Genomic DNA, 24,119 nt, shown 5'->3' with positions numbered 1-24,119 from the left:
TTCATATTGGGGAGGTGCTAATTCATCACCTGATGCATCTGAAAGATCTTCTGTACCATGTGCTCTACCTCTACTTGCTCATTTTAATTTTGGGTTGAGTTAGTAAATTATTATAAGTCCATGCCATATGATATATATGAGTATACACTTTCTCATTCTATGATCCAACATTTATTTGAAATCTATATTTTACAATTGGGCTGCATTCAAATAAAATATATAATGTATATATCAACAAAGTCATGTGTGACCTCGGATGACCCCGGTCATGTATAAATTCCGGTGTCATCGACGAGATCAGTCCTTAATTTCTTCTCACTAAGATGCAGGCTCACTGAGCATTAGCTTGAGCTACATAAAAAAATATTATTTACTCGAAGTTCGTCGCTTGTAGCCTTGTGATTATAACTTGCCCTCCAGAGGCTGCGACGAGTTGTCCCTCTCCATGGAGGACACGGTGTGTTCACTATTCGGAGCTGTAGACTGGCGGACTCTCCGGTCAAGTTCATCAGCGGTGAGATTGTTAACATAAGCTGATAGTGAATACATTGTTTCCTATAGCGTTAATGTGACGGTTACACAGTTAGCGGAGGGCTTTTGCCCGAGCTAATTGATGTTTTGCTAACTAGAGCGTGTCCGCTCAGTGTTGGCTGATATTGACACCATTTTGTATCAGGGCAGAGAGTGTCCACTCCCCTCTCACTGTAGTGTTTTAACAGTTTTCCCTCGTTGGGCTAACGTGTTTGGACGCTAGTAGAAGCTTGCTGATAATTATATGTTGTACATTATTTTCTATAATTTGAATGTTCCATGGTTAGCAGAGTACTCTTGCTCAGGCTAACTTGACAGGACGCTAACAGAAGTAAGCTGCTACATTATACATTATTTGCCATTACTGTTGATTTTCCTGGCAGTTAGTGGAGTGCTCTCGCTCAAACTAACTGATGGACTGCTAGCAGGAGCTAGATGTCATCTAAACTGTAGAATGTACAGTATATGCTATAAGATTTACTGTTTTTATAGTTAGCATAGTATACGCTAACTCACAACTGCACCAGTGACGAAAGTGTCCTCGCTCCCTTCTCACTCTATAATGCTTACTGGCTTATTGCGGCCCTGCTCGCTTTCCCACTGGGCAACCGCGGGCGTTGGGATCTAACAGTCTGATTGTTAGGTGGGCAGTGCCTTGTCTGACAGCCTACGGGCAATGTATCTACCAGGTGAGCGGAACGTGGTTGCTGACTTCCTCTCGTTATAAACCTCAACCAGAAGAGTGAAGGATTCATCCAGAAGTGGTGCACAACGTCTGGGGGCTCTTTGGCATGACTTATACATGATTTATACATGACCGGGGTCAACCGAGGTCACACGTGACTTTGTTGATATAAATACTTGACCTGCGCATGCGCGAGATGGAAGATATTCAGTGTTAAGCACTGACTCTGACGGTCATCCAGTAATCATAGGACTGTAGTTACATCTGTAACTTTTGTTTTATATAGTCATACATGAAGCACTTTTCCGTGTTGACCATGAGCATAGCCTTTTCATTCCAATGATAAAAAGCATCCAATTTTCAAAACTGATGTTGGACAACAAAAATGGCCTCAGAATCACGTCATGATCCGATTCATATAAACTAATGGACATTTTACAATGGATGGATTAAGTAATAATTCTAATGTCTGCCTTTTTGTTTTCTCTTTCAAAATACTTTTTTACTTTACTTTGTAAGAATGCGTTTTACTTCCTGTCTTTGTGTGTATTCCCACCTTTTGTGATTTGCTTGCCCCGCACTGATTTGATCATCCTGTGTCTGATCACCTGCTGCCCTTGTGTCTCTGCCTGCCTCCTCCTGTGTCCTGTTCTTGTGATTAGTTGTCTGTGTGTATACCTGTGTGTCCCGTTGTTCCTTATCAGTTTGTCGTCTATTTCCTGGTGTGGTTGCTCCTACTGTGTTCTCCATCATAGTTTGTCCTATTTCTTACCCTTTGCTTGCTCTCTCAGTTTTGTTTTGTACCAGTGTATTACATTCAGCTTTGTTATTAAAAGTCGCTTTTTGTTTGCAACTGTCAGGTAAATTAATCCTGATTGTATTAATCCACACTGGAAAGACTATCATATGTATTTGTCTACCTCAATCAATATATATTACGACACTACGAATATGTTTCTGCACTATCATGTATTTTCTGCACTATTATGTATTTTCTGCACAATTATGTATTTTCTGCACTGAATGTATTACAAACATAATAGGGGCACTTCCCCTTTAAGAGTAACAGGTCAACAAACCATCACTTCCTGACTGCTGACGGAGGAGTGTGTAGGCGCCAAACTGGGACCAATGAGGAGAAGGTCAACGCCTACTCCATGTATTAGATGCGATGTTTACAACCCTTTGTTCACACTTGAAGCGGAGCCGTCAGACAGTAAACTGGGGTTCTTAGAGCGTTCAGTCTGTGGAAACGGCGAAGTGAATTGTGTCCTCAGCTGAGAGTATTTTCTATGTTTGACTTATCACGTTAAATAAATATATCGATTCCACCAGAAGATTGCTGTTTTGATTCGACATTCAAGCTCCGAGTTCTTCAGCTTTTTCCACCCTTTACAACCTGCCTGTTGTGTGTACTGCGCTTGGGTCCTCTTTTTTACCGCACCATGCAGTGGCAGTTCCAGACCAATATCACTAGGGGGGCCTGGCTGGGGTCAAGTGTTTTGTCAGAGGGGCACATTCAACCCGAGGTACATTCAACCCGGGACAAAAGAGACAAGCAGTGTTCAAGCCTTCAATATTTTTAGTTAAGTATAAATAATCGCGCACAACAAAAACAATACCATGATTGGTATGTTCCTGACTGATTACAGCATCTCTCCAGTGATCAATCATGGCATGCGTGTTTTTATTTAGGTTCCCAAGGTAACGAGTCAGACCGTTCATACTAGTGATGGGAGGTCCGGCTCTTTTAAAAGATTCGGCTCTTTTCAAAGATTCGGCTCTTTTCGCTCTTGCGGCTCCCAAATGGCTCTTCATTTAGTATCACTTGGAGCCTTCTATTTTAGCCTAATTTAGCAATTATAAATGGTTTGTGTGTTGGTAAGCAATTTCTCATTCAGTGTTTTCATAAAAGCCTTGTTTTAATCTATTTTTTTTCATTACAAAGAAAACAAAACACAGTTACTGTTGTTTAACATTTTAATCAAACCTTTAAATAAACAACTTAACACAGAACCACAGCAAACAAATCAAATAAATAAAGGCCAAAGTCTGAACATTATGACACTTAAAGATTAAAGCGTCTTTTAGTTACAAGAAGGCCAGGCCAGGCTCAGTGTTACAGGGGCACTGGCCCCTGTCCCCCCCCCCCCCTTCAGAACCGCCACTGGCACCATGACACCAGGACAATCTGCCAATTAGTCAACATTCAGTTGTTTAACACCTGGCTCTCAGGGTGACACTAGTTAAAAGCTAATGGTTGGTCCCCACTGGAAATGATTCATCCTCTACAGACCATGAGTATGCACAATGCATAACCAATACTTGGTTAGGTTTAGGGAAAGATCATGACTTGGGTTATGGGTATGTACTACTTTTGTACAAATTTTTATGTTTTTGCTGTCAAGCACTTTGGGCTGCAATTCTTGTATGAAAGGTGCTATACAAATAAAGCTTATTATTATTATTATTATTATTATTATTATTATTATTATTATTATTATTATTATTATTATTATTATTATTATTATTATTATTATTATTATTACTAAGTTTAACCTTAGTTAAGGTTAGGGGACCTTGTTGACATATTACAATATTGAACATTGGATGTTGAAACAGCTTTCTCCCATGTTGAAGTCTGAGCTTCTGTTTTGCTATCCATCCTCCCTAACTTTATCGCTCTATGACAACGTAGCCTGACTTCCTTATTATCAACAAGACATAAGGAGATTTTTTTGCTGAAATTCCCATTACACAAAAGCATTAGGTGATGTTGATATGACATGAAACCAAGTTCAACCACAGGAGCAGGTGCCTGTTGTTCTATGTTCCAAAACATCAATGTTGAAAGACAGTGTAGAGTTTTTGTAAACAGCTGAGGGACTTTGTGTCAGCGTGCATACAAAGCTTGCTGCACAGTAAAGAATATAAAGAGAGAGACATTCATGGTTTGTGCTGGATGAGAGAACATTTTCAACAGATGTACTTACCTGCAAGGCAACAGAAAAGGTGAAAGATAATTAAAATAAATTAGTATGCAACATTGAAAAACGACTAGACCTACGTTGTGTATTTTGTTGAGTTGTGTACTTACAGTACTTACATTATCCCAAACGTTTCCAACAAACCCAGAGTAAAACATAATGCCTGTAATGGCGGTGTGTTCTCTTTGTGTGTCGGCGTTGTGGTTGTTTGCCAGAAGATGTCATGAATTGACTTTTTATGCAGTTTTGAGCCCCATTTTTAAACTTAATTTCTAAACCTTTTAGATCTTGGTCGTTTTTCTTTATATATTTTATCAGGATGAAGGATTAGCTCAACCCATGCCCGCCGGAGGTACACATTTAAAAAAAAACTTTTTTTACCGGTTTTACTAACCGTGTCTGTTCATTTTGGAGAGGATAATTCGGTTCTCGATAAAATCCTCTCCATCTTGCAAAACAAGATCAGCAAACATTAGAAGCGCCTTGGCTAGCAGCCCCCCGGGATGTTCGATGTCTGCTGATCTGCAGTATTGGAGAAATACTGATTTTTAACATGAAACTGCTTTATGTACAGAATAAAAACCATAGTAAAATGACAACATAGACAATCCATGTGTCAGAAATGATGATATGTATATGATAAAGATGGATCCAGGAGGATGTCAAAAAGCTTCCAGGTGCCTCCAAAAATAATAACGTGGGCATCAGGCAGGACCACAGCAATTATTGTTTTGATTCAGAGATCCTAGTGGCAGAAAATTACATATTGTGTGTTTACCATAGATAATCTACTGTAGATAAACCTGGGTTTTAGATATTAGCCGATAGCGATAGCTCATTCTTTCATGTGAAATCATCTCGTGCATTTTCTGAGCTGCTGGTTTGAGGGGAAAACGGGAGGAAAGGGGTGTGAGGTATGAGGCCAGGTCTAAACTCCATCTCTGTATGCAAATCATCAGCTTTGACCCCCTAGCTCAACTGAAAAACTAAACAAAAGTTAATTTTACCACCAAAAGCTCCAGAATAGCTGTCGTCCAACTTCACCCCCCACCTCCCCGACACACAGCAGGCGGAAATAAGTTACTTTTAGCTCAGTTTTTATGTAAAAATAGTCATGCTGCTTGCCTTTTGTTTGTTAAGCTCAAGGTGCTCAGTTCCTCATTGAGGTGAGGTAAAATCAGGCATTGTGCCAATCTTAATTATTTACTGTATGTGTAGTGTTGGTGCAGTGACGGGTACGTACCTTCATCAAAGTGAAAACCGACAGCACAGAGATACACTCCGTTGTCACCTGGTTCCACGTTTTTCACTGTGAAAGATCCACTCTCAGGCACAGTCTTGTTGGCTGAGTATTTGTCCTGGCTAAACTTCCCAAAATCAGGTTGGCTGTATGGCACCGTGTGGACTATCAGCTGTATACTCTCCCCTGGTAACTGCTGAAACCAGTACATGTGATAGTAACTGCCAGACAGGGTGTGACTACAGTTCATCTGAGCAGAGTGACCCCTCTCCACCACTAAGCCTGGGGTCTGTTGGACTTCCAATGTACATGTTACACCTGGAATCAAGCAAGCAAACACGCAGAGATATTAAATAATTCAGATAATTCAAATAATTATTTGCATACAACAGATAATACACCATATGGGTTTTAAAGTCTCATGGGGTATAATAATCAACAAATAAAGCCTTTGTGATAAAACTACCTGCCGTACAGAGCAGAGAAGCAGTGCAGAGGATGAGAGGTGAGATCATTTTGATCCACTCAACACACAAACGTCTCACAGTGAGACAGCAGCTGATGGTATTGTCTCAAATTACAGTCTATGGTCTCTCCTGTCACCAGCTTGCGTCATCAGTGGTCTATCAATGATCAAAATGTCAGCAAATGTGAGCAACAATTGCCTATTTTATATCCTCATTGACTGCTGATTCCTCACTTTTCCCACCCGGCCACCTTTTTCTAACACACTTTAAATGAAACCACACCCACTTGCGTATGATGAAAGCTGGACGCAGTGTTGACTGTGCTGGATTTGGCTAGTGCTTGTTTCCTCGACGTGTCCTTGTCATTGTAACAAGCGTGTTAATGAAGCATTGAGTTGTTGAATTTGACTCAGTCATTCAGTGGCCCACTAGTTAGCTAGCTAGCTAACTTGCTAATTCCAAGCTACACTGGTTACAGAAAATCACAAATCATGCGTAAATTTGGAGGATACAGATGCACAAATAATTATTGGCTGGAGAGGCTGTCAAACCCAAATACCGGTGCTATGATCACACACGTATTTAGGAATGAGCTTATTTGTTCTCTGTCACTCCTATCCGTCCCTCAAATATAATTCTACAGCCCTTAGCTTAGCTGACTGGAGACAGTTTGGTAACAAACACGACAATGTGCCTTATCACAGGGGACTTAAAGATAGTCCGGTACAACACTTCCCTTAACACAACGCATTATTTTGCAAATGTTGTTACCTTTGGTCATGTGACCTAAAATGTAGACCCTGGACAATGGAATTATGTATCTCAATGTGTTCAATTAAAAAAATCAAATAGGGGGATTTAAGCTCTTACACTGTAAGACTTACAGTGTGGGCGAATTTACCCGAAAACACCTACAAACGACACCCAAAGTAAATTGAAAGCTGCTCTTCCATCATTTGCACCAGCTGCATGATTTTGTGGCCTCATTCAAAAGATAACTCTTATTGTTCTTGCAAAACAGTGAAGAATCACTCCAAGTGCTTCTGCCACTGAGTAATAGTGTCTGAATATACTGAATTTGAAGAAAATACACTGCGCCTGAAGTTTGTTGTTAAAAAGATGCCTGAAGATGACTATAGCTGGTAGGTAAGAGCTGGAAAACACAATAGAAACATAGCACCAAGTGTTACCAAGTTCAGGTTCAAATTTAAGAACAAAACCACAAAAACTTAACTTATTAGACAAGTATTTCTAAGAGTAACACCAGGTGTTTCCAAGCTGAGCAATTTGGAGATATAATATTTATTGATAAAATATTATTTGTATTGCTCATAAATAACTATTATATACCCATATTCCCTGTTTGTAGTAATCACACAGAGTAAGCGAAGAATAAACACATTTATTTGTAATAGTTTTGTGTTTTTTTTGTATTTTCTTCTGAACTTGAATATAATAAATATAATTTTGAAAATAAATAACATTTGCCCAGTTGAGTTAGTATGATAAAACAAGAGGGGTGTATGACAAAGCTACTATCTGTGTCGGTCGCAAAAATACGTATTCAAATCAGTGTTTGGATTTATACCGGAAGTAGGTCTGGCCTACACCGAGGGTATTTAAACTAAATAAACTGAGACTAAATAAAGCTATGTTTCTGTTAATGAATGATGGAAATAGAACAGGGGTTTTAACAGTGGGATAATTAAGTCAGACTTGCATTTGGCCATATTACATGATATTTCTTTACAAACTGGATGTTATATAGGTTGTTTGAAGTGTCTATGAAATATGCTGACACTGTCAGTGTGTGTGTGTTTTGATTTGACTAAAGTATGATGATTGTGACAGGTCAGGGGGTAAAATGTTCAGAATGCATTATCTGTTTATATCCACATTCTTTATTCATATTTGATGACATGAAATCCTCTTTACTTTTTCAGTCAGACCAACTGAGACTTTGTTCTCCAGAGATTCCCTGGATTTCACAAAGAAAAAAAAGAAACAGCACAAAAATGCTTTCATTTCCTGGCTAAAATATAGTGAAACCTTCCCCTCTGATAGACACCTGCTACATTGTGTTAAAAGGTGCTACGCTGTTGAGCTGAGGCAAATTTGTTGAGTTTTAACTCCACCTGCAGGAAAGATCTGAAAATCATGATGTGAATCATAACACGCTCAGTGACTCCAAAGTGTCCTCATGTCACTGTGTTGACTGACGATGCAGAATTATACACCGCTCTCCTCCCCCACCAAGTCCTTCACAGTAAGAGCCCACTCTCTGATACAGTGTTGATGGCTGAATATTTGTGGTGATACCCTCTGTCGTCCGACTGCCCCCCCCCAACCTCTGTAGACAATGGCCTCACCTGGACGCTGCGTGTACCAGTACATTTCTAAAGATTTGGACGCATACATCCATCGAATTGCAGGGTGTTATGTGACAAACTGTAGGCAGAAATGACAAAATAAACAAACAAACAAAATAAATTGGAAACCAATTGACAAAAATGTAAATGACAAAGATGAATTTGCACATAAATTCTTTTGAAACAACAAGGCTGCTCACCACATACTTTTGTTGAACTTGTTATGAACAAATGAATCATATATATATATAAAAAAGAAGAAGATGTATGTCAACATACACTTTATGAGCAGAGGGGACAGAGTCATGAAGTCTTGTCTATGAAGACACAAGACTTTGTGTGAGTGGTAATAACTTTAACAGAGTGATGTCCTGAAGGCAGCATTGAGAATTCACCTTCTACTGTAAGGCGACCGTGACATGCCGCATGTTCTAAATAGGACTAAAAACATTCATGTTTTCTACCAGGTGAGTTTTAATTTCTCCATGCATTCTAAACACAAGGTAAATGCATCTTCTATTAGAAAGTTATGCAACATTACCGTAATTAAGATAATGTTTATATGGATTCTACACAGCATGGAGAAATTAAAACTCACCTGGAAGAAAACATGAATGCTTTAAGTCTTATTTAGAACCTGGGGTAGTGGTGCACTTCAGCCTCTTGTGGCCGACATGAGTATTACAATATCAAACAAAACCTTTTCTTTTCATTTGGCAAAACTTTATTTAATACGATTATTCTGTCGTCAGGATCAGTCTTAGAAAATGGATAATCGGAATTATTTTTCACATATGCCTCTCATTGTTTCTGTAAAACTGATTTCCATTACATTTGTTGGTCACAGAAACACTACTGACCTTAATAATTCCCTAAACGTAGAATGTTTATGTGGTATTGAAGTGGTAATGGCATTACAGAAATAATACACGAAATAAGGACACATTTAGTGTTTCAAAGGCTAAGCTTGAACAAATATGTATTTGTTTTGTTTGGAACAGTATGTTATCCAACAGAGTGTATAAATCTACATAAAGTCATTTGTGATTGTAGTCACTTTTTCTGCAAACATCTTCACTACACAATTTCTATTTCATTTCAATGGTTATATTATATTATTATATTATTCATATAGCAGACATGTGAAACTATCTGGAGAGACAAACACTCCACCCCTTTGGATAATAAAAGTATTTCATTAACCATGTGTGATATTATCAGAGTGCCGCTTGTGTGGTAAGAGCAGGTGAATAATGTGATTGTGTTTTTAGAGTTTTTGTTAAAGACAGAGGGTTTATGCAGCAGCGTTCATCGCTGGCAGCACAGAAATACGCTATCCTCGGCTCCGCTCACTGTCAGAGTATGAAGAGATGACAGACTTCTCACATCCCCGCTCACGTTATACGTCTCTTTGAATGGACCTTCAACGGCTACAGAGTCGTACTGTGCATACCCAATGAGAGTCATTTCACATCTCCGTATAGACTGTGTGTACCACTGGATCATTTTAAAATCACAATTAGAGTGGTTGCAGTTAATCAGGATTTTTTTCTCCAGGATCTTTGAACATGGCAGGAGGATCCTGATGAACACTGTTAGTTGAGAGTTCTGTAGATTAAACATACAGAGTTAGTAGAGATAAAGTCAATCTTAAGTATTTATATGACCTGTGAGTTCATGTTACATTACCTGCTACACAGAGTGGCAGAGCAGCTAATTGTATGAGCAGTCTGATGATCATCTTTTTGCAGGTAAAAGCAGGAGAATCTTGAAGAGTGCAAACTGAGCTGAGTTGAGCGGTCCCCACAGGTCAAAGTTTTCAGCGGTGGAAGAAATATCCAGAAACACCTTCATGACACCACATGGGGACATAGGTGGACAAAGTACACTGATGTTTTACTTCAGTAAAAGTAATAATACCACAGTGAGAAATACTCTGTTACAAGTTCTGAATTCACAGTACAAAAGTATTAGCATCAAAATGTACTTAAAGTAAAAGTACTCAATCTGCACAACAGCTCATTTAGAAATAATATATATTATAATATTGTATTATGATTATTGATGCATTAATGTGTTCATCACTTTAACATTGCAGCTGGTAAAGGAATTTATTATTATTTATTTATTTTACTCATATAATGCCGGGTAGCTTGTGAATTTCACCAGGAAATCAATCAAGTAAAGTAATACACTCAGTTACTTTCCAGCACTGCTTATCTTGAGAAACATCTTAACCTCTCTTACATGGATTTCCACAAGTTTCAATCTCCTCCAATGGGGTGATGACATCCATTTCAGTGACTTCTCAAAACCTCTATAAGCAGCATCTTCTTGAGCAAACACCACTGGGGGGGTTTAGTGGTAAAATATATATTTATTTTTTGTAATTTGGGTTTGGATTACCCTTTTAAGTGCTTTATGTACATCTCCATCTCTTTATTGTCTGCTTTTACCTGGCCTCACCTCATCAACATCTCTCTGATGTTTACCCTCAGTGTAGAGTCAACTGCTGAGTCCCACTCGCCTGCAGAGGGGCTTCCTCCCAGCAAACAGAGCTTCCTCTGTGTCTGAAACCAGAGAGGTTGGCATTCCTTCGCACAGGCCTCAAATAAAGACACAAATTCTTGCAGAAATAATCCAGATCCCCACTGGGATTGCAAACCTATCCGCTGCTCCTGGGTAGTTGCCTCCCTCAAGGTGGACAATCAGTGTCTTTGTAAAGCCAAGCTGATGCCAGGCTGAGCCCGGAGCAGGTCCACCCGGCCGCTCTCATTCCTGCAGCACGAGCTGTGCTGATGGTCTGCCTTGCTGTGGAAACACTGGATTATTGTGGACAAATATCATCTTCATCATCAGCGGATTATCAAAACTGTTTTCTTGATGGATCCTGGATGTTGAAAACCTTCTTTTCAAATTGGATTTAATGGCCTGTATAAAACATCATCAGCTCTTTGGGATTGCAACAACAAGGAGTCTATACCAACTGAGAGGTAAGTCACAGTTATTCCTTGTTTTCTGACCGAAATATAGTACACATCCGACCAGCTTGGAACAAAATTGTTAACAAGATGAGACATTTTTTGACTGATCACTCTGGGAAGAAATTATATCTAAGAGATGTTCAAATTAGAAGCAAAATGTTACAGTGCTCATCATAATGTTTCCCAATCCTTTCAGAGTTTTTTAGCAAACATGGACACCCAAAGCCAGGACTAAGGCCTGATTCTGCCAAGGGTTAAATAATCTGATACGGTGTCCTCATGTTTTCTTTAGGATTTGTCTCAGTTGCATCCTTTTCTCTTCCCACACACCCAATTTCTCTGTCTCACTTTTTACTGTCTCTCCAAGAGGTACAGATTAAACAAGAGATTGCATTTCTGAGATCTTTCTCCAATCTTGTTTCCTCGATTGGCCACTGTACAACTGGGGAATAGATAAAAAGCTGCTATAAATGAAGTCCTAGGAGTGCAGTCAGTCAGGGAATTAGGCAGGATTCACATGTTAGACCACTTAACATGCTTTATTTCAGCATTCAAAATAATTAAAAACATCTCAATTTATTATACATATACAAAATAGGTACAGATCCTTGTGGTGTTTTCCCCCATTGGTGTGTCTGTCTGCCTTCTCTCACAAACTATTTGCTGATGGCTCTCTTTTTGTGCATTTAAAAATAAATCTCACTTTGATTCCAATTTCTTTGAGAAATTTCACCTCCCTTCGCACAAGTAAACAAGAAACAAGAAACAAGAAACAAACTACAACAGATGTGTAGATGAAGGGGTGGAGAAGAATTTGGAGGACAGAAAAGTGGATGGGAGGTTCAAAAGATAAAACAAAAAAGTCTGTGAAGAGTCTGAGGATCCACTCTTCACTTGAACTCGAGTGAAGAGTTCAAGTGGCTGGAAATAGAAAAAGTTTGTCTCATTCTGGACACCAAAAATAAAAACCATGGTTTCATTTTAGCACCAAGAGGGCCCTGCCATGCCAGAATGACCTTAACACTACACAATAGTATAGCCAAAGTGAACAGCCAGGAGACCTCAAAGAAAGAATAGCACCTTAGGTTTTAGCTGTTTTCTGCTTCTGCAAAAGTGTTATTAAACTACCCCACTGACTGCTAAAACTAGCATCACTTCACAAACACTGGGCCCTTACTTTTTTTTTTTTTCAGTTGGTATGCATTGCATTTCTGAGGTAGCCACAGGATTTTTTTCTTTCAAAAAAGAGGTTTAAACCCATGTTTCTCTGCTGGTGGTTTTAATGTGACATTTCTTTAAAAAAAAAAAGAAGGGAGAAATAGAAAGGAACAAACAAGAAAGCAACCACAACAACAAACAAATCACAACAGCTACAAAATCAGCAGATGAGGAGGATGGAGTTGTCAGTGTTGTCTGGGGCAGGTGGACAGGTGGTAGAACAACAGAGGCAAACATGGCTGTCAGTTTCACCGTTTATTCATCAACACCTGAAATGTGGTACAAAACAATTGGGTTCTGTTTGTTGGGACTGTCCTTTCATTCCTCTCACCACAGTGGTGTATAAAAATACAAAAGTCACCGGTGTGTTTCTGTTGGTTTCGGTAAACTCCAGAGAGGCCTGGTTTGGCTGGATGAAGAGGGGAAGTCAATTTTTACACTTTACAGAAGCATATATTATTTTCTTGTTGCCAGTGAAACAAAATGTCTTCTCTACAGGATCCTTGGTGTTGGTGATGGTAAAAAAAACCAAAAAAAAAACCAAGAGTCAGAAACAAAAAAAGTAGTGGTCCCAAACACGACGATGCAGACTCCGCCGCATCGCCGCCATCTTGTTGAAGTGCAGGTTTTAGGTAAAGTGGACCATCGGAACAATGGCTGAATGGAAATTTGTAGAATCAGGAGCGAGGGGTCAGATTTCTCAGAAAAATTGCATTAGAGAAGTGTTTTGGTGGGGGGTTTTTTAGAGAGAGATGACTGCTAGAAAAAATTAAACACACACACACACACAACAACAATTTCAAGTCCAGATTTCTCTTTTTACAAGAAACAGACGGGTCCAACTTCAAGGCCAAACTCTTGGTCTGGAGCACCAACGTCCATAGGAGCGATGTCAATGATGGGCAGGCGAGATGTTTTCGATGTCTTGTAATCAATGACTGTCTTGCCCCATGTACCGGTGTGTGACTAGAGATAGAGGAGAAGAAAATTAAGTTAGGGGCAACCTTCACAATGGCCGTTGCACAGTTAACACTTGATTTAAAATTTCAAATGTTTCCTATTTTGCCTGAACTAACTACAGCTACAACAGCTAAAACTAGCTACAGTAGCTAGCATGCATGTTTGATGTCTGACTCTAGCAGTTTAAAGCTTATTCAGCTGACAGTGGGATTGGGAGGAGAGCATAGAAGCTAAAGTTTCCTCACCGTGCATCCATCTTCCAGGACGCTGTAGGTGAAACGGCTGTTGCCCTCGGCTCTGATCTCGATCTCGTTGGAGCCCTGGAGGAGCAGGGCCTTCTTGAGGTTTCCGGCGGTGGCGTCCATGTAGGCGACGCTGTTCTTGCAGTGGTAGGTGATGTTCTGGGATGCCTCAGTGGACATGAGACGCAGGAAGGTCAACTGGATGTTGACATCTCCTGGCATAGAGCCCTCGCTGCCGTACTCAAACTGTGTAGGAGAAGAGAGGGGGAGAGGTTACTGACTGAACTGCGAGGACAGAAAGTGAATATGAAGTAGAGAGGGAAGAGAGTTGAGAAAACGAGAGAGGAGGGATGGATGGTATTGAGAGGAAGGAGGAACTGAGATGGAAGTTGGCCTAAGAGAAGGCAGGTAGGGATGGAATTTGAGTGAGGAAGTGCTCCATTTGGCAGGTTTAGCATGTTTACCTGGAAGCCATCGGTCATAGCCTCTCCGAAGAAGACGTGCTTCTTCTCCTTGATGTTCTTGCTCATGTACCAGTTCTTCTTGGCGACCTCACGCTGAGTTGGAGATACGCAGGTCTCTCCGGTCTCCATATTGCAGTAGACCTGGATGGCATCCTGAGCGCTGCCCTGGTCTGGGTCGATCCAGTACTGTCCTGGAGAACAAGGAGTCGAGAGGAAAAGGTCAGAACAATCAGAAATCCATCATGCTATTTGCCCTCCAGGCAGCTTCTCCAATCCTCCTCTACCCTTCAACTGTTGTGTGAAAACTCACCGCTCTTCCAGTCGGCATGGCACATCTTGAGGTCGCGGCATGTTCTGGCGGGGTTCTTGCGGGTTCCGTCGGGGCTGCGGATCTGCTCGATCTGCTGGCTCAGGCTCTTCAGGGTGCCGTCCACCTCCAGGTCGCGATCACGGAGAACGTTAGCGTCATCAGCACGGAACATGCGGAAGGGATCAGGGGCCTTCTCCTGAGGCTGGGAAATGAAGCCGAGGTCAAATCCGCCACCAGGGGCACCGGGTGCTCCAGCGGGTCCGGGAGCTCCAGGAGGACCCTGAGAGACAAGAAGGGCAAGAGGGGGAAGAGAAGAAGTTGGTTATGTGGCTTTGTGCTTTTCATGGAAAATATCAACCTATGTTTTCCCTCTGTTAGGGGACACAAAGACAGATAATAATAATAATAATAATAATAATAATAATAATAATAATAATAATAATAATAATAATAATAAATTGTATTTATAGGTGCACTTTTCATTTGCGTAAACAAAACTCAAAGTGCTACAGAGTAAAAACTTAATGGATGGATGGATTGTTAGACAGCTAGACTTACAGCAGGTCCCATCTCTCCAGAACGTCCACGAGGTCCGGGAGGTCCAGTGGGTCCAGGCAGGCCAGTCATACCATCCTTACCAGAAGATCCAGCAGATCCAGAAGGGCCCTGCAAACACCACAAAGGGAAACCTTAAAGTCTCTGAATTTCATAGTCCCTCAAAACACTCTGAGGCTTGGAAAATAAACCAAATATTAAAATGCAAAAAACGTAAAACTGCTCAGAGCACTTAAAGATCGTGTGGTGAGTTAACTCACTCTAGGTCCAGCGGGTCCGGAAGTACCAGCGGGTCCCTGCTCTCCAGAAGATCCCTATGCATTCAAAACAAAAATAGAAGTTAAAAATAAAGTGTGTGTTTTGGATGTGTTGTATTTGTGTAGGTGCGAGTGTGAAGCAACATACAGATGGTCCAGGAGATCCCTGCATGCCAGTGAATCCTCTGTGTCCCTTCATGCCTCTCTCTCCAGCCTCTCCACTCTCTCCCTTGTCTCCACGAAGTCCACCAGGTCCCTGTTGGGGGGAAGAAGGAGATGAAGTGTCTTGTCTTGACTTTCTTTGTATGCTGTTCCATCTATTTTATTTGTTGTTTGTTTTTATTTTTCTATTAATGGTGCTAGTGTTGTTACTTACAGAAGGACCACGAGGTCCAGCAGGGCCAGCAGCGCCAGCAGGGCCAGCAGATCCCTGGAACATACAAAAATCCGTTCGATGTAGACACAGGTTGCATTGAAACACAATATATGCTCTAACCTCAGTAGATTTAATATCAATTGCTAATATTTGGAGAACATTTTATAAAAAGACAATGGCTAAACTTACAGTCTCTCCACGGTCACCGTTCTTTCCAGCGGGTCCAACAGGTCCGGGGGCACCAGAAGGTCCAGGGGCACCAGAGCCTCCAGATGGGCCGCTCTCTCCACGCTCTCCCTAAACACAAACACAATTTTATTTTACCAGCTTTAAATCTCAAGTATTTTATAACCATGGTCCTATGTTCAAGGAATAGGTCTGTTGTGGTGAAAAAGGCTCAGCTAAAAAAAACATCTGTCCTCCAGGATCTTACAGGGTTTTGGCCTTTGAACATCAGATTTGGGGAAACTGGCCACTTTTTAGGCTGTACAAAATATTACCTACAACTCTGTCCTCTGGCAGCCATATTGGTGTTTCTATCCATGTCAACTACATTTTCATAGAAATGTCTTTGGACTTTTTGTGAAAATGTTTCAGCAAGCTAACTACAAGTCTATGCTCAGCTGAGCATCATAGTATCTAGCAGAATCCACTGTAGTGAGCATGTTGTTTGCTAAATGACCTTGCAGGTTGCTTTAGCTATTGCTTGGTTTAGGTCAACCTAGCTGACTCTTCTCAAGCTGTTTTGTAGCTTGTTTGGGGATACAGACAACGTTTACTGTGTCACCATGCCATTTGGAAACTAGTCTAGCTCAGCAAACTGTTCACCTTGAATGAATAAGTTCACTCTCTGGTGGTGGTGACATAGAATTTGAACTCACCTTGGACCCTGCAGGTCCATCACGACCAGTTGATCCCTCGTTACCGGCGCTTCCCTAAAACACAAACACATAGCAGGTTAACTGCACCAGAATACAAAAGTCAGACAGATAGTTAGTGTACAGGTGCAATTGTTTCCTCATACCTCACGTCCAGTCTCACCAGGGGCTCCAGCCAGTCCAGAGGGTCCCATGGGTCCGGGGGGTCCACGCTCACCACTGGGGCCACCTGGTCCAGGCTTTCCAAGCTCTCCCTGTGACACAGCCACAGTCAGTCAAGTAGTAACAACCTCAGCTACTTTTATAAATCATTAAAGATTATCTGGGCTTGTCTAGTGTTGCAGGTTTGAAGACAGGAATATAAAATAAGAAAGTTAATGCATATCACTTTTAATTTACATCTATTACTGAAAATACTTTGGTATTAAGGATACATTTGAGAAACTTTGCTTCCTGCTTAATGGAGGTCACTTAGTGTTGTTGCCAAGTGAGTTTTCATGGACTGAACTAGAGTTTAGTGGTAATTTCTGATCACTCTCAGTGGTTTTGCTTTCATCAACATATCTTCTAGAAGTGGGTTTTGTACACGTAATATTTCTAGATTTGGAGTCATGTTTGATTCTACAATCATATTGGCTGGTTAAAGATGTTTGGGTATACTGGTTTCTTAAAATCCATTGTGCAGTTTGTAGTTTTGTAGACTTTGTAGAGTAACAACAAGAACTTACAGAAGGTCCGGGCAAGCCAGGGAAACCTCTCTCTCCTCTCTGTCCAGACAGTGGACAAATATCATCTTCATCATCAGCGGATTATCAAAAACTGTTTTCTGATGGATCCTGGATGTTGAAAACCTTCTTTTCAAATTGGATTAATGGCCTGTATAAAACATCATCAGCTCTTTTGGGATTGCAACAACAAGGAGTCTATACCAACTGAGAGGTAAGTCACAGTTATTCCTTGTTTTCTGACCGAAATATAGTACACATCGACCAGCTTGGAACAAAATTGTTAACAAGATGAGACATTTTTTGACTGATCACTCTGGGAAGAAATTATATCTAAGAGATGTTCAAATTAGAAGCAAAATGTTACAGTGCTCATCATAATGTTTCCCAATCCTTTCAGAGTTTTTTAGCAAACATGGACACCCAAAGCCAGGACTAAGCCTGATCTCTGCCAAGGGTTAAATAATCTGATACGTGTGTCCTCATGTTTTCTTTAGTGTTTGTCTCAGTTGCATCCTTTTCTCTTCCCACACACCCAATTTCTCTGTCTCACTTTTTACTTGTCTCTCCAAGAGGTACAGATTAAACAAGAGATTGCATTTCTGAGATCTTTCTCCAATCTTGTTTCCTCGATTGGCCACTGTAAAACTGGGGAATAGATAAAAGCTGCTATAAATGAAGTCCTAGGAGTGCAGTCAGTCAGGAATTAGGCAGGATTCACATGTTAGACCACTTAACATGCTTTATTTCAGCATTCAAAATAATTAAAACATCTCAATTTATTATACATATACAAAATAGGTACAGATCCTTGTGGTGTTTTCCCCCATTGGTGTGTCTGTCTGCCTTCTCTCAAAAACTATTTGCTGATGGCTCTCTTTTTGTGCATTTAAAATAAATCTCACTTTGATTCCAATTTCTTTGAGAAATTTCACCCTTCGCACAAGTAACAAGAAACAAGAAACAAGAAACAAACTACAAACAAGATGTGTAGATGAAGGGTGGAGAAGAATTTGGAGGCCAGAAAAGTGGATGGGAGGTTCAAAGAATAAAACAAAAAAGTTGTGAAGAGTCTGAGGATCCACTCTTCACTTGAACTCGAGTGAAGAGTTCAAGTGGCTGGAAATAGAAAAAGTTTGTCTCATTCTGGACACCAAAAATAAACATGTTTTCATTTTAGCACCAAGAGGGCCCTGCCATCCAGAATGACCTTAACCTACACAATAGTTAAGCCAAAGTGAACAGCCAGGAGACCTCAAAGAAAGAATAGCACCTTAGGTTTTAGCTGTTTTCTGCTCTCTGCAAAGTGTTATTAAACTACCCCACTGACTGCTAAACTAGCATCACTTCACAAACACTGGGCCCTACTTTTTTTTTTTTTCAGTTGGTATGCATTGCATTTCTGAGGTAGCCACGGATTTTTTTCTTTCAAAAAAGAGGTTTAAAAACCCATGTTTCTCTGCTGGTGGTTTTAATGTGACATTTCTTTAAAAAAAAAAGAAGGGAGAAATAGAAAGGAACAAACAAGAAAGCAACCCACAACAACAAACAAATCACAACAGCTACAAAATCAGCAGATGAGGAGGATGGAGTTGTCAGTGTTGTCTGGGGCAGGTGGACAGGTGGTAGAACAACAGAGGCAAACATGGCTGTCAGTTTCACACCGTTTATTCATCAACACCTGAAATGTGGTACAAAACATTTGGTTCTGTTGTTGGGACTGTCCTTTCATTCCTCTCACCACAGTGGTGTATAAAAACTAAAAGTCACCGGTGTTGTTTCTGTTGGTTTCGGTAAACTCCAGAGAGGCCTGGTTGGCTGGTGAAAGAGGGGAAGTCAATTTTACACTTTACAGAAGCATATATTATTTTTCTTGTTGCCAGTGAAACAAAATTTCTCTCTACAGGATCCTTGGTGTTGGTGATGGTAAAAAAAACCAAAAAAAAAACCAAGAGTCAGAAACAAAAAAAGTAGTGGTCCCAAACACGACGATGCAGACTCCGCCGCATCGCCGCCATCTTGTTGAAGTGCAGGTTTAGGTAAAGTGGACCATCGGAACAATGGCTGAATGGAAATTTGTAGAATCAGGAGCGAGGGGTCAGATTTCTCAGAAAAATTGCATTAGAGAAGTGTTTTGGTGGGGGGTTTTTTAGAGAGAGATGACTGCTAGAAAAAATTAAACACACACACACACACAACAACAATTTCAAGTCCAGATTTCTCTTTTTACAAGAAACAGACGGGTCCAACTTCAAGGCCAAACTCTTGGTCGGAGCACCAACGTCCATAGGAGCGATGTCAATGATGGGCAGGCGGATGTTTTCGATGTCTTGTAATCAATGACTGTCTGCCCCATGTACCGGTGTGTGACTAGAGATAGAGAGAAGAAAATTAAGTTAGGGCCCCCTTCACAATGGCCGTTGCACAGTTAACACTTGATTTAAAATTTCAAATGTTCTCCTATTTTGCCTGACCTAACTACAGCTACAACAGCTAAAACTAGCTACAGTAGCTAGCATGCATGTTTGATGTCTGACTCTAGCATTTAAAGCTTATTCAGCTGACAGGGATTGGGAGGAGAGCATGAAGCTAAAGTTTCCTCACCGTGCATCCATCTTCCAGGACGCTGTAGGTGAAACGGCTGTTGCCCTCGGCTCTGATCTCGATCTCGTTGGAGCCCTGGAGGAGCAGGGCCTCCTTGAGGTTTCCGGCGGTGGCGTCCATGTAGGCGACGCTGTTCTTGCAGTGGTAGGTGATGTTCTGGATGCCTCAGTGGACATGAGACGCAGGAAGGTCAACTGGATGTTGACATCTCCTGGCATAGAGCCCTCGCTGCCGTACTCAAACTGTGTAGAGAAGAGGGGGGAGAGGTTACTGACTGAACTGCGAGGACAGAAAGTGAATATGAAGTAGAGAGGGAAAGAGTTGAAAACGAGAGAGGAGGGATGGATGGTATTGAGAGGAAGGAGGAACTGAGATGGAAGTTGGCCTAGAGAAGGCAGGTGGGATGGAATTTGAGTGAGGAAGTGCTCCATTTGGCAGGTTTAGCATGTTTACCTGGAAGCCATCGGTCATAGCCCTCCGAAGAAGACGTGCTTCTTCTCCTTGATGTTCTTGCTCATGTACCAGTTCTCTTGGCGACCTCACGCTGAGTTGGAGATACGCAGTCTCTCCGGTCTCCATATTGCAGTAGACCTGGATGGCATCCTGAGCGCTGCCCTGGTCTGGGTCGATCCAGTACTGTCCTGGAGAACAAGGAGTCGAGAGGAAAAGGTCAGAACAATCAGAAATCCATCATGCTATTTGCCCTCCAGCAGCTTCTCCAATCCTCCTCTACCCTTCAACTGTTGTGTGAAAACTCACCGCTCTTTCCAGTCGGCATGGCACATCTTAGGTCCGGCATGTTCTGGCGGGGTTCTTGCGGGTTCCGTCGGGGCTGCGGATCTGCTCGATCTGCTGGCTCAGGCTCTTCAGGGTGCCGTCCACCTCCAGTTCGCGATCACGGAGAACGTTAGCGTCATCAGCACGGAACATGCGGAAGGGATCAGGGGCCTTCTCCTGAGGCTGGGAAATGAAGCCGAGGTCAAATCCGCCACCAGGGGCACCGGGTGCTCCAGGGGTCCGGGAGCTCCAGGGGGACCCTGAGAGACAAAAGGGCAAGAGGGGGAAGAGAAGAAGTTGGTTATGTGGCTTTGTGCTTTTCATGGAAAAATATCAACCTATGTTTTCCCTCTGGGTTTTCACTTTGTGTGAGTGGTAATAACTTTAACAGAGTGATGTCCTGAAGGCAGCATTGAGAATTCACCTTCTACTGTAAGGCGACCGTGACATGCCGCATGTTCTAAATAGGACTAAAAACATTCATGTTTTCTACCAGGTGAGTTTTAATTTCTCCATGCATTCTAAACACAAGGTAAATGCATCTTCTATTAGAAAGTTATGCAACATTACCGTAATTAGATAATGTTTATATGGATTCTACACAGCATGGAGAAATTAAAACTCACCTGGAAGAAAACATGAATGCTTTAAGTCTTATTTAGAACCTGGGGTAGTGGTGCACTTCAGCCTCTTGTGGCCGACATGAGTATTACAATATCAAACAAAACCTTTTCTTTTCATTTGGCAAAACTTTATTTAATACGATTATTCTGTCGTCAGGATCAGTCTTAGAAAATGGATAATCGGAATTATTTTTCACATATGCCTCTCATTGTTTCTGTAAAACTGATTTCCATTACATTTGTTGGTCACAGAAACACTACTGACCTTAATAATTCCCTAAACGTAGAATGTTTATGTGGTATTGAAGTGGTAATGGCATTACAGAAATAATACACGAAATAAGGACACATTAGTGTTTCAAAGGCTAAGCTTGAACAAATATGTATTTGTTTTGTTTGGAACAGTATGTTATCCAACAGAGTGTATAAATCTACATAAAGTCATTTGTGATTGTAGTCACTTTTTCTGCAAACATCTTCACTACACAATTTCTATTTCATTTCAATGGTTATATTATATTATTATATTATTCATATAGCAGACATGTGAAACTATCTGGAGAGACAAACACTCCACCCCTTTGGATAATAAAAGTATTTCATTAACCATGTGTGATATTATCAGAGTGCCGCTTGTGTGGTAAGAGCAGGTGAATAATGTGATTGTGTTTTTAGAGTTTTTGTTAAAGACAGAGGGTTTATGCAGCAGCGTTCATCGCTGGCAGCACAGAAATACGCTATCCTCGGCTCCGCTCACTGTCAGAGTATGAAGAGATGACAGACTTCTCACATCCCCGCTCACGTTATACGTCTCTTTGAATGGACCTTCAACGGCTACAGAGTCGTACCGTGCATACCCAATGAGAGTCATTTCACATCTCCGTATAGACTGTGTGTACCACTGGATCATTTTAAAATCACAATTAGAGTGGTTGCAGTTAATCAGGATTTTTTTCTCCAGGATCTTTGAACATGGCAGGAGGATCCTGATGAACACTGTTAGTTGAGAGTTCTGTAGATTAAACATACAGAGTTAGTAGAGATAAAGTCAATCTTAAGTATTTATATGACCTGTGAGTTCATGTTACATTACCTGCTACACAGAGTGGCAGAGCAGCTAATTGTATGAGCAGTCTGATGATCATCTTTTTGCAGGTAAAAGCAGGAGAATCTTGAAGAGTGCAAACTGAGCTGAGTTGAGCGGTCCCCACAGGTCAAAGTTTTCAGCGGTGGAAGAAATATCCAGAAACACCTTCATGACACCACATGGGGACATAGGTGGACAAAGTACACTGATGTTTTACTTCAGTAAAAGTAATAATACCACAGTGAGAAATACTCTGTTACAAGTTCTGAATTCACAGTACAAAAGTATTAGCATCAAAATGTACTTAAAGTAAAAGTACTCAATCTGCACAACAGCTCATTTAGAAATAATATATATTATAATATTGTATTATGATTATTGATGCATTAATGTGTTCATCACTTTAACATTGCAGCTGGTAAAGGAATTTATTATTATTTATTTATTTTACTCATATAATGCCGGGTAGCTTGTGAATTTCACCAGGAAATCAATCAAGTAAAGTAATACACTCAGTTACTTTCCAGCACTGCTTATCTTGAGAAACATCTTAACCTCTCTTACATGGATTTCCACAAGTTTCAATCTCCTCCAATGGGGTGATGACATCCATTTCAGTGACTTCTCAAAACCTCTATAAGCAGCATCTTCTTGAGCAAACACCACTGGGGGGGTTTAGTGGTAAAATATATATTTATTTTTTGTAATTTGGGTTTGGATTACCCTTTTAAGTGCTTTATGTACATCTCCATCTCTTTATTGTCTGCTTTTACCTGGCCTCACCTCATCAACATCTCTCTGATGTTTACCCTCAGTGTAGAGTCAACTGCTGAGTCCCACTCGCCTGCAGAGGGGCTTCCTCCCAGCAAACAGAGCTTCCTCTGTGTCTGAAACCAGAGAGGTTGGCATTCCTTCGCACAGGCCTCAAATAAAGACACAAATTCTTGCAGAAATAATCCAGATCCCCACTGGGATTGCAAACCTATCCGCTGCTCCTGGGTAGTTGCCTCCCTCAAGGTGGACAATCAGTGTCTTTGTAAAGCCAAGCTGATGCCAGGCTGAGCCCGGAGCAGGTCCACCCGGCCGCTCTCATTCCTGCAGCACGAGCTGTGCTGATGGTCTGCCTTGCTGTGGAAACACTGGATTATTGTGGACAAATATCATCTTCATCATCAGCGGATTATCAAAACTGTTTTCTTGATGGATCCTGGATGTTGAAAACCTTCTTTTCAAATTGGATTTAATGGCCTGTATAAAACATCATCAGCTCTTTGGGATTGCAACAACAAGGAGTCTATACCAACTGAGAGGTAAGTCACAGTTATTCCTTGTTTTCTGACCGAAATATAGTACACACCGACCAGCTTGGAACAAAATTGTTAACAAGATGAGACATTTTTTGACTGATCACTCTGGGAAGAAATTATATCTAAGAGATGTTCAAATTAGAAGCAAAATGTTACAGTGCTCATCATAATGTTTCCCAATCCTTTCAGAGTTTTTTAGCAAACATGGACACCCAAAGCCAGGACTAAGGCCTGATTCTGCCAAGGGTTAAATAATCTGATACGGTGTCCTCATGTTTTCTTTAGGATTTGTCTCAGTTGCATCCTTTTCTCTTCCCACACACCCAATTTCTCTGTCTCACTTTTTACTGTCTCTCCAAGAGGTACAGATTAAACAAGAGATTGCATTTCTGAGATCTTTCTCCAATCTTGTTTCCTCGATTGGCCACTGTACAACTGGGGAATAGATAAAAAGCTGCTATAAATGAAGTCCT

The 24,119-nt window shown here is 41.0% G+C and overlaps 1 pseudogene; it reads right to left on the bottom strand.

Annotated features, from left to right (window-relative positions):
• Positions 1–19,336: 19,336 nt before the first annotated feature.
• LOC115011847 (collagen alpha-1(I) chain-like) lies at positions 19,337–22,123 on the bottom strand (annotated as a pseudogene).
• Between the last annotated feature and the right edge of the window lie 1,996 nt (positions 22,124–24,119).

The sequence above is a fragment of the Cottoperca gobio genome, chromosome 8, assembly GCF_900634415.1.
Source record: "Cottoperca gobio chromosome 8, fCotGob3.1, whole genome shotgun sequence".
Classification (NCBI taxonomy): domain Eukaryota; kingdom Metazoa; phylum Chordata; class Actinopteri; order Perciformes; family Bovichtidae; genus Cottoperca; species Cottoperca gobio.
Note: the sequence above shows the minus strand (reverse complement) of the source record. Positions and strands in the feature narration are given on the sequence as shown.